Genomic DNA, 12,192 nt, shown 5'->3' on the forward strand with positions numbered 1-12,192 from the left:
GCATAAGATGTGAAAATCATATATTTCAGTCTTAAAAAGTTCACTAATGATTTTTAATTGATGAGATCTTGATCTGAAACGTTTTTATGGGAGTTAAATCTATTTTTACTGTTTAAGAACTTTTAAAAATCATGTTGATAAAAATTTGTGATTTTTGGTGATGAGGTTTTAACTATTTAACTTGTTGATTTACTGCCATATATCATTATTGAAATGTTAAAGTTTGGTTAGTATAGAAATTACAAATTTTTGAATGATCTTCGAAGCTGGCAAAAACCCGGATTGGGATTCTGTCCGCTTCGCGATCGACCGCTGTGAGATTTTCCAGCAGAACAACTTCTGCTCTTTGAGCGGTCGATCGGCATGACCTCAGCGATCGACCGCCGCTCAGTATTAAGCTCAGTGAATCTTGGTTCTGTGAGCGGTCGACCGGAGTGGTCTCTGCGGTCGACCGCCGCACAGATTAGTTTGCCCTGTTTGTTTTTGTTGAACATTTCACTCGATCGAGTGTTTGCCTCGATCATCTGACTTTAGTTCTCGGTTTTACTAAGTATCCATACATGATAGATGACCTGGAGGGCTAGTTTAGAATCACATACCGAGTTGAGTGTGAAATTGTATAAGTAGAATTTTGCCATGCATATCAGTAATACTTGCTAAGTTGCACAGTCCTCGTGTTGGACTATAATCCATAGAAGTCCTCGTGTTTGACTATAATCCATTTCAGTCCTCATGTTGGACGATTTACCCATTTATCTCATATGTTGGGAAATTTCTATATTTAAATCATGTATTGGACATCTGTCTTAACCCTGTATGTGGATTTCACATGAGTTATGACATAACTCTTATGCAGAATATGATATGACACATATGTAGAGTATGATATGACACTCATGTAGAATACGACATGGTATTTATGTAGGACATTACATAATACTGTATTTATGTTCTGAGATGAGTTATATTCCTTTTACTTATTATTGTTCACGTATTAGACTCCGGGTTTGGTACTTAGGGATTTTCAATTTGAGATACAAGGTATATACATGAGGGTTTCCTTGTTTGGATTATTTCGCTCGACGTACCTATGCTCGTGTTGAAATTTCCTAAGTACTAAAACCCCTTTGTTTTTAGGACAATTGATTATATATATATATATTTTGTGATAACTGTATTTTCTTATACAACGAGCCCTCTCCCTTTGGGTTGGTTGTGATGTTGCTCGCTAGCGCTTTGACGCTCGTTGTCCCTCCCCTTTCAGGTCACGAGCCAGGAGCCCGGAGAGTCGCAGGTTGATGGCGACACACTTTAGTGTTCAGCTATCTATTCTAGCTATACTTTATTTTAGAGCTCCACTGTAGTTTTTGTTAGACATTCGAGGACTATGTTATAGATGTTGTAAAGGTTGTATGCCTTATTTCCTTTACTCAGATATTTTGTATTTTGAGACTTGTTGAGAACTCCAGTTTATCTACTTCAGTCATTGACTATGTATTTCTGTATGCTGGACGATGAGATATCTACGTGGTTGTTATCATTTCATCAGTCATTATTTGTATTATCTTTTACTTGCTTTTGTACCTACACCTATTGTTGAATCTACTAGAGAGATGTTAATTATGATAGTGAAACATGTTATTACACGGTGTGGTGCATGGCAGGTTTGACATTCTTGGTTTCACCTTGGACTGCAGTCTTGTGTGAACCCAGGGGCGTCACATTATGGATATGAATGATGCATCTTGTTTAGGCTATGATTCTAGTATTGCACCTAAATTCAATGTTTTCCCCTATGCTCAATGCTGTTTTAGATTCAAATTATTTGTTCAATCTAAAAATATCGATTTATGGGAAGTCATTGATTGTGCTTATATTGTACCCACGTTGGAGAAATCCAAGTGGATCAAACATGATAAAAAGATGTTTATTATGAACAAGCTTATGTTAGAATTTTTATTAAATGCATTTGATTCATCTTTGTCTAACAAGCTTGATTCTTTTGATAGCGCTTATACATTATGGAAATTCATAGAAGTGCATCAAGGGGACTTGGAGGTAATCCGACAAGCTTTGGAGGATCCCGCTTCAAGTTCAAAAGGAGCTTCTTGCACACGTGCACAAGGCGATAGCCCTAATGAGGTTTGCGAGTTCGAACCCGATAGTGATTTATCTAGTGATGAACTTGCTTGTGCTAGTGATAAATTATTGCATGCCTACAAGAAATTGCAAAATGATTTCATTGACTTACAAAGCAAGCATGTAAATTTGATATCCGATCATGAGTTGTTAGCATCTAAGTTTAAAACTATTTCTAATGAAAATATGATCCTTAAAGAAAACAATGAAAAATTAAAATTGGATCATGTTTCTTTAACTTCTAATGTTGCTAGTTTAACTCATGAAAGAAATAATATCTTGTTAGAAGTAGAGAACATACAAAATGATACTGCATCCTTTATAAATGACTATTTATGTTCTACTTCTAAAAGTGCATATGTGCCTAAAAATGAAGACTTAAATCTCATGAAAAAATGCATTTCATCTTTAGATTCAACTTTAAAAATATGCTTTGATAATCATAAGAGGTTTATAGATATGTGTGCCAAATCTAAGAAATCATCCACTCATCATGCACACATATATAGCAAAGTTTACAAGTGCTCTATTTGCGGCCGTAAAGGCCATTTAGCTAAATTTTGCTATGATGCACACAAACATAAAAATGTCAATGCTCCTTGTGCATCTCATGTAGCTTCTTCATCACATGTACACACACATGCACCCATTGTTCATCATAAGCATGCCCATGTGTATAGATGTGATCTTTGTGGACGTTTTGGCCATTTGGCAAAATTTTGCTATGATTTGAAAAAGAAATCTGCTTTGTCAAATTATTTTATTAAGCCACAAAAGTTTAAATGTGATGTTTGTGGTAGATATGGCCACTTAGGAAAGTTTTGTTTTGATAATGTTTCACATTTGTAAAATAATCTTAAAAGATCATCTATGGTTGCAAATGTTTCCCGTGCACGAGCTAATGGTCCACAAAAACAAATGAATCTCTTTCATTATGTTTTTATCTTTCTTTTTCTTGGGTTTGAAAATTATATTTTTAAAATCTTTTATTATGAAAACAATTTTCTTTATTGATCAAATTCCTTTGTTTTCATGATTATTGGTTTTGTTTTGATGAGAGGTTTGTACTTATATAACCCTCCGGGTTTATTGGGTGTTTATTCCCAAATCTTATTTACCGGATGCTATAATATTTTTATGGGTTGATACTAGCTCAAGAGCTAGATATAATTGCCTCTCTTGATTTTTGAAAATCAATGATGATTTGGTTTTATATTCTTGTATGATTAACTTGTGATCTATGATTTCATTTGTTTTCATAAATCTATTTTTACATGTTTTTTATTTTTTTTTGTGTTAATGAGACACTATTTTTTCTTAATGATATATTCATATGTGTCCTCATTACCTTGTAGCATGTGAGTAATATTTAGCATGTATGCATATTCACATGTTTGCCATGATCTTTTATTGCTTATTTTCTATATGGCTTTTTGATAGGGGGAGCAATCCCTATATCTTTCTATGTGTTATACTCACCTATGCTTATTGATAGGGGGAGCTTTCACTCTCTTCATTCATTTGTCCCTTTTTGATGTTGTCAAAGGGGGAGAAATATTATGAGTATAGTCTTTCTTGTTTATATGCATGATATATTATTCTTTGTAGATTCATTTCCTTTCATGTATATATCCTTTTTGTAAATTGTTTGTCATTATCAAAAAGGGGGAGATTGTTGGCCTCTTTGTTTTGATGATGTTTAACAAATAATTTACCACTAATGTTGTTTGTCTAGTGTTGGTATATTTCTATTTATTATAGACAAACAACGAGTTGGAGGTTGGATGGATTGCGTCATAACGATCATATCAAATGAAGGTTGGCGGAATGTCGGGTTGAAGCCTTACAATTCAAAGTTAAAGATCAAGTTCAAGCTTTATCCACATGTGTACCAAGTTGAGCTACAATGAAGATCAAGACCAAGCTTAGGTAATCTAAGCTCAATATCGTATACACACACAATATTGGATTTTCTCACAAAATGAGCTATTTTGGGAAAACTTTGTGATATTATTTTATTGACCATGTTTACTTTATATTCATGTGTTATAATATTTATGAAGACATTTCATAAAGTTTCAATATGCGTTTAAACTCTTTTTGTCAAAAACATGTTCTTAACAAATTCATATTCATGCATGTTTTTACAAAATAATGATTTTTCACAATTGAGAAATAAAAATTGAAAAATTATTTTTGTAACATGTTTGTTTTCATGTTTATAAACATTTCGTAAAGTTTCATCAAGTTTGGAATTGATTTGTTATGTTTAATGGAATTTACAAAATCATGTTTTTGTTCGTGCACATGTTCGTGCATGTTTTATAAAATAGATGCGTTTTCATAAATGGGAAGTGATATTCAAGAAATTCTTTCTTTGACATGTTTATCTACATGTTTAGAAACTTTCCTCAAAATTTTACTATTTTTGGAGTTGATTTACTATACCTAATTGATTTTACAAAATCGTGTATATCAGCAGATTTTTAGAAACTACACATCTGTGTTCAAATATTTATTTTTCTCAACTGGGAAATACTTCTTTAGAAATTCTTTCTCTAACATGTTCCTGTATATGTCTAGAACCTTTCCTCAAAATTTCATAGTTTTTTGAGCTGTTTTACTATTTTTAACTGATTTTATAAAACTGGATATACTTGCTACAGTACCCGCGGTCGACCGCGCTACAGTGCGTTCGACCGACGAACTCTGTTCTGTTTTTTGTTCTTTGCGGTCGACTGCTCCGGTCGATCACTGATCTGTCAGTTTTGTTCCAACAGCTATTTTTAGAGCCGTTGTAAAGTGATTTTTTTGTCTTTTTCTTGGCTTTCTCTTACCTTTGGGGTTTCATATAAATACCCCCTTACCTCAGATTTTGTAAGCAAGCAAGAGAATGGTTTTAAAGATTTTAACAAGAGTTTAAGCTTGTTTTAAGCTTGTTTAAGGGTTTGGTTTAAAGCTGTTTTGGTTTTCACAAGTGGAGGAGATCATCTTCTTGTTTGGGCTTCAATCTCCATCTCTCCATCTTGTTATTCAGAGAAGAATCTCTAAACCCATTTCTAGCTATTTATTATTTTGTTTATAATTTCTATATGCTAGATTTTAATTGAGTTTAGTTTCGATTTATTGAATCTCATTGTTACAAACACCCACTTGAGCTTATTGTATTTGCATTCATAATACATTTGGGGTTGTGAGAAATTGTAACATTGAGTTGTGCTTTATTGAGTTCTCGTCTTGTACTAGAGAAATTGTAATCATTCGTTATTATTTGAGAGTGTTGTAAAGTTTTCGGTTAACTAGAAAACCGTATTGTGAGGGTGGAGTGTAGCCACATTGTGAGAGTGTGAGTGGAGATCTCCTCGAGGTGAGGAGCGGAGACGTAGGTCGTGGGGACCGAACTCCGTGAGAGAAATTGTGAGGTGTAAACGTTATTCGGGTGAACGTAGAAAATCCGGTTGTGGTAGTGGATTTCTCCCCGGGAGTGGGGAGCGGAGATGTAGGACGGAATGTCCGAACTCCGTGATCATTTGAGTGTGTTTGAATTTGTCATTGGCGCATTTTCTTTTGCATTTATCTTATATCGCCAATTGTGCATTGCTCATTTAATTCATCCACTATCTATTTTATTTTGTTTACCCTTGTGTTAGTTTATATATCCTTGCATATATCATATTGTATATCTCTTTGGTAGGATATATCACATTGTGTTAGTTTTATATCCTTGCACATACATTGCCTATATCTCTTTGTTAGGATATATCTTGTTGTTCGTATTATTTATTCTAGCTCATATAGCTTGTTGTATTTCATACTTGCTAGGATAACTTGTTAATTAATTTTAATTGATATGTAATTGGATTAGATTAGCATAAGACGCTAATCAACCCCCCTCTAGGGTCTAATAATTGGTATCAGAGCTTGGTGCTCTTTGATTTAAGGTCTAATCGTCTTGAGTTAAAGATCCAAGTTATCTTTTTTTGCTAATCTTGTTTTGATTGTATTTGTATCTTGCTTGCATATTTTTATAAATTATGGATATGAATGATGCATCTTGTTTAGGCTATGATTCTAGTATTACTCCTAAATTCAATGTTTTCTCCTATGCTCAATGGTGTTTTAGATTCAAATTATTTGTTCAATCTAAAAATATCGATTTATGGGAAGTTATTGATTGTGCTTATATTGTACCCACGTTAGAGAAATCCAAGAGGAGCAAACATGATAAAAAGATGTTTATTATGAACAAACTTATGTTAGAATTTTTATTAAATGCATTTGATTCATTTTTGTCTAACAAGCGTGATTCTTTTGATAGCGCTTATACATTATGGAAATTCATAGAAGTGCATCAAGGGGACTTGGAGGCAATCCGACAAGCTTTGGAGGATCCCGCTTCAAGTTCAAAAGGAGCTTCTTGTACACGTACACTAGGCGATAGCCCTAGTGAGGTTTGCGAGTTCGAACCCGATAGTGATTTATCTAGTGATGAACTTGCTTGTGCTAGTGATAAATTATTGCATGCCTACAAAAAATTACAAAATAATTTCATTGACTTACAAAGCAAGCATGTAAATTTGATATCTGATCATGAGTTGTTAGCATCTAAGTGTGAAACTATTTCTAATAAAAATATGATCCTTAAAGAAAACAATGAAAAATTAAAATTGGATCATGTTTCTTTAACTTCTAATGTTGCTAGTTTAACTCATGAAAGAAATAATGTCTTGTTAGAAGTAGAGAACATACAAAATGATACTGCTTTCTTTATAAATGACTATTTATGTTTTACTTCTAAAAGTGCATATGTGCCTAAAAATAAAGACTTAAATCTTATGAAAAAATGCATTTAATCTTTAGATTCAACTTTAAAAATATGCTTTGATAATCATAAGAGGCTTATGGATATGTATGCCAAATCTAAGAAATCATCCACTCATCATGCACACATATATAGCAAAGTTTACAAGTGCTCTATTTGCGGCCATAAAAGCCATTTAGCTAAATTTTGCTATGATGCACACAAACATAAAAATGTCAATGCTCCTTGTGCATCTCATGTAGCTTCTTCATCACATGTACACACACATGCGCCCATTGTTCATCATAAGCATGCCCATGTGTATAGATGTGATCTTTGTGGATGTTTTGGCCATTTGGCAAAATTTTGCTATGATTTGAAAAAGAAATCTGCTTTGCCAAATTATTTTATTAAGCCACAAAAGTTTAAATGTGATGTTTGTGGTAGATATGGCCACTTAGGAAAGTTTTGTTTTGATAATGTTTCTCATTTGCAAAATAATCTTAAAAGATCATCTATGGTTGCAAATGTTTCCCGTGCACGAGCTAATGGTCCACAAAAACAAATGAATCTCTTTCATTACACAAATTGTAATCGAAAGGGTCATTTGAGCGATTATTGCTTTGACCGTGTTAGTGCACTACATGCGCCTAAGAGGGTTCATAACCCTAGGGCTTTGAGCTTAAATGATAGGGGTCATGTCCCTAAATCTTTTGGTACCAAGAGTTCTTGGGTACCAAGAGTTCTTGGGTACCAAAACAAATTTGATTTTTAAACCAAGAATTTTAATGTTTTTATCTTTCTTTTTCTTGGGTTTGAAAATTATATTTTTAAAATCTTTTATTATGAAAACAATTTTCTTTATTGATCAAATTCCTTTGTTTTCATGATTATTAGTTTTGTTTTGATGAGAGGTTTGTACTTATATAACCCTCCGGGTTTATTGGGTGTTTATTCCCAAATCTTGTTTACCGGATGCTATAATGTTTATATGGGTTGATACTAGCTCAAGAGCTAGATATAATTACCTCTCTTGATTTTTGAAAATCAATGATGATTTGGTTTTATATTCTTGTATGATTAACTTGTGATCTATGATTTCATTTGTTTTCATAAATCTATTTTTACATGTTTTTTATTTTTTTTTGTGTTAATGAGACACTATTTTTTCTTAATGATATATTCATATGTGTCCTCATTACCTTGTAGCATGTGAGTAATATTTAGCATTTATGCATATTCACACGTTTGCCATGATCTTTTATTGCCTATTTTCTACATGGCTTTTTGATAGGGGGAGCAATCCCTATATCTTTCTATGTGTTATACTCACCTATGCTTATTGATAGGGGGAGCTTTCGCTCTCTTCATTCCTTTGTCCCTTTTTGATGTTGTCAAAGGGGGAGAAATATTATGAGTATAGTCTTTCTTGTTTATATGCATGATATATTATTCTTTGTATATTCATTTCCTTTCATGCATATATCCTTTTTGTAAATTGTTTGTCATTATCAAAAACTCTTTGTTTTGATGATGTTTAACAAATAATTTACCACTAATGTTGTTTGTCTAGTGTTGGTATATTTCCATTTATTATAGACAAACAACGAGTTGGAGGTTGGATGGATTGCGCCATAACGATCATATCAAATGGAGGTTGGCGGAATGTCGGGGTGAAGCCTTGCAATTCAAAGTTAAAGATCAAGTTCAAGCTTCATCCACATGTGTACCAAGTTGAGCTATAATAAAGATCAAGACCAAGCTTGGGTAATCTAGTTTAGATTTTATATTATGTGTGTTAAGTACTCTAAGCTCAATATCATAAACACACACAATATTGGATTTTCTCACAAAATGAGATATTTTGAGAAAACTTTGTGATATTATTTTATTGACCATGTTTACTTTATATTCATGTGTTATAATGTTTATGAAGACCTTTCATAAAGTTTCAATATGCGTTTAAACTCTTTTTGTCAAAAACATGTTCTTAACAAATTCATATTCATGCATGTTTTTACAAAATAATGAGTTTTCACAATTGAGAAATGAAAATTGAAACATTATTTTTATAACATGTTTGTTTTCATGTTTATAAACATTTCACAAAGTTTCATCAAGTTTGGAATTGATTTGTTATGTTTAATGGAATTTACAAAATCATGTTTTTGTTCGTGCACATGTTCGTGCATGTTTTACAAAATAGATGAGTTTTCATAAATGGGAAGTGATATTCAAGAAATTCTTTCTTTGACATGTTTATGTATATGTTTATAAACTTTCCTCGAAATTTTACTATTTTTGGAGTTGATTTACTGTACCCAATTGATTTTACAAAATCGTGTATATCAGCAGATTTTTAGAAACTGTACATCTGTGTTCAAACATTTATTTCTCTCAACTGGGAAATACTTTTTCAGAAATTCTTTATCTAACATGTTCTTATATAGGTCTAGAACCTTTCCTCAAAATTTCATAATTTTTAGAGCTGTTTTACTATTTTTAACTGATTTTATAAAACTGGATATACCTGCTACAGTACCGCGGTCGACCACGCTACAGTGGGTCGACCGACGAACTCTCTGTTCTGTTTTTTGTTCTTTGCGGTCGACCACTCCGGTCGATCGCCGATCTGTCAGTTCTGTTCCAATAGCTATTTTTAGAGCTGTTGGAGAGTGGTTTTTTAGTCTTTTTCTTGGCTTTCTCTTACCTTTGGGGTTTCATATAAATACCCCCTTACCCAGAGTGGTTTTTTAGTCTTTTTCTTGGCTTTCTCTTACCTTTGGGGTTTCATATAAATACCCCCTTACCTCAGATTTTATAAGCAAGCAAGAGAATGCTTTCTCTTACCTTTGGGGTTTCATATAAATACCCCCTTACCTCAGATTTTATAAGCAAGCAAGAGAATGGTTTTAAAAGATTTTAACAAGAGTTTAAGCTTGTTTTAAGCTTGTTTAAGGGTTTGGTTTAAAACTTTTTTGGTTTTCTTAAGTGGAGGAGATCATCTTCTTGTTTGGGATTCAATCTCCATCTCTCCATCTTGTTATTCAGAGAAGAATCTCTAAACTCATTTCTAACTATTTATTATTTTGTTTATAATTTCTATATGCTACATTTTAATTGAGTTTAGTTTTGATTTATTGAATCTCATTGTTACACACACCCACTTGAGCTTATTGTATTTGCATTCATAATACATTTGGGGTTGTGAGAAATTGTAACATTGAGTTGTGCTTTATTGAGTTCTCGCCTTGTACTAGAGGACAAATTATTTGTTATTATTTAAGAGTGTTGTAAAGTTTTCGGTTAACTAGAAAACCGTATTGTGAGGGTGGAGTGTAGCCACATTGTGAGAGTGTGAGTGGAGATCTCCTCGAGGTGAGGAGCGGAGACGTAGGTCATGGGGACCGAACTCCGTGAGAGAAATTGTGAGGTGTAAACGTTATTCGGGTGAACGTAGAAAATCCTGTTGTGATAGTGGATTTCTCCCCGGGAGTTGGGAGCGGAGACGTAGGACGGAAGGTCCGAACTCCGTGATCATTTGAGTGTGTTTGAGTTTGTCATTGGCGCATTTGCTTTTACATTTATCTTATATCGCCAATTGTGCATTGCTCATTTAATTCATCCACTATCTATTTCATTTTGTTTACCCTTGTGTTAGTTTATATATCCTTACATATATCATATTGTATATCTTTTTGGTAGCATATATCACCTTGTGTTAGTTTTATATCCTTGCACATACATTTCCTATATCTCTTTGTTAGGATATATCTTGTTGTGCATATTGTTTTATTCTAGCTCATATAACTTGTTGTATTTCATACTTGCTAGGATAACTTGTTAATTAATTTTAATTAGCATGTAATTGGATTAGATTAGCATAAGACCCTAATCACCCTCCTCTAGGGTCTAATAATTGGTATCAGAGCTTGGTGCTCTTTGATTTATGGTCTAATCGCCTTGAGTTAAAGATCCAAGTTATCTTTTTGTGCTAATCTTGTTTTGATTGTATTTGTATCTTGCTTGTATATTTTTATAAATTATGGATATGAATGATGCATCTTGTTTAGGCTATGATTCTAGTATTGCTCCTAAATTCAATGTTTTCCCCTATGCTCAATGGTGTTTTAGATTCAAATTATTTGTTCAATCTAAAAATATCGATTTATGGGAAGTCATTAATTGTGCTTATATTGTACCCACGTTGGAGAAATCCAAGTGGAGCAAACATGATAAAAAGATGTTTGTTATGAACAAGCTTATGTTAGAATTTTTATTAAATGCATTTGATTCATTTTTGTCTAACAAGCTTGATTCTTTTGATAGCGCTTATACATTATGGAAATTCATAGAAGTGCATCAAGGGGACTTGGAGGCAATCTAACAAGCTTTGGAGGATCCCGCTTCAAGTTCAAAAGGAGCTTCTTGCACACGTGTACTAGGCGATAGCCCTAGTGAGGTTTGCGAGTTCAAACCCGATAGTGAGTTATCTAGTGATGAACTTGCTTGTGCTAGTGATAAATTATTGCATGCCTACAAGAAATTACAAAATGATTTCATTGACTTACAAAGCAAGCATGTAAATTTGATATCCGATCATGAGTTGTTAGCATCTAAGTTTGAAACTATTTCTAATGAAAATATGATCCTTAAAGAAAACAAAGAAAAATTAAAATTGGATCATGTTTCTTTAACTTCTAATGTTGCTAGTTTAACTCATGAAAGAAATAATATCTTGTTAGAAGTAGAGAACATATAAAATGATACTGCTCCCTTTATAAATGACTATTTATGTTCTACTTCTAAAAGTGCATATGTGTCTAAAAATAAAGACTTGAATCTTATGAAAAAATGCATTTCATCTTTAGATTCAACTTTAAAAATATGCTTTGATAATCATAAGAGGCTTATGGATATGTGTGCCAAATCTAAGAAATCATCCACTCATCATGCACACATATATAGCAAAGTTTACAAGTGCTCTATTTGCGGCCGTAAAGGCCATTTAGCTAAATTTTGCTATGATGCACACAAACATAAAAATGTCAATGCTCCTTGTGCATCTCATGTAGCTTCTTCATCACATATACCGACACATGCACCCATTGTTCATCATAAGCATGCCCATGTGTATAGATGTGATCTTTGTGGACGTTTTGGCCATTTGGCAAAATTTTGCTATGATTTGAAAAAGAAATCTCCTTTGCCAAATGATTTTATTAAGCCACAAAAGTTTAAATGTGATGTTT

Source organism: Asparagus officinalis, chromosome 6 (genome assembly GCF_001876935.1).
Source record: "Asparagus officinalis chromosome 6, Aspof.V1, whole genome shotgun sequence".
NCBI classification, from domain to species: domain Eukaryota; kingdom Viridiplantae; phylum Streptophyta; class Magnoliopsida; order Asparagales; family Asparagaceae; genus Asparagus; species Asparagus officinalis.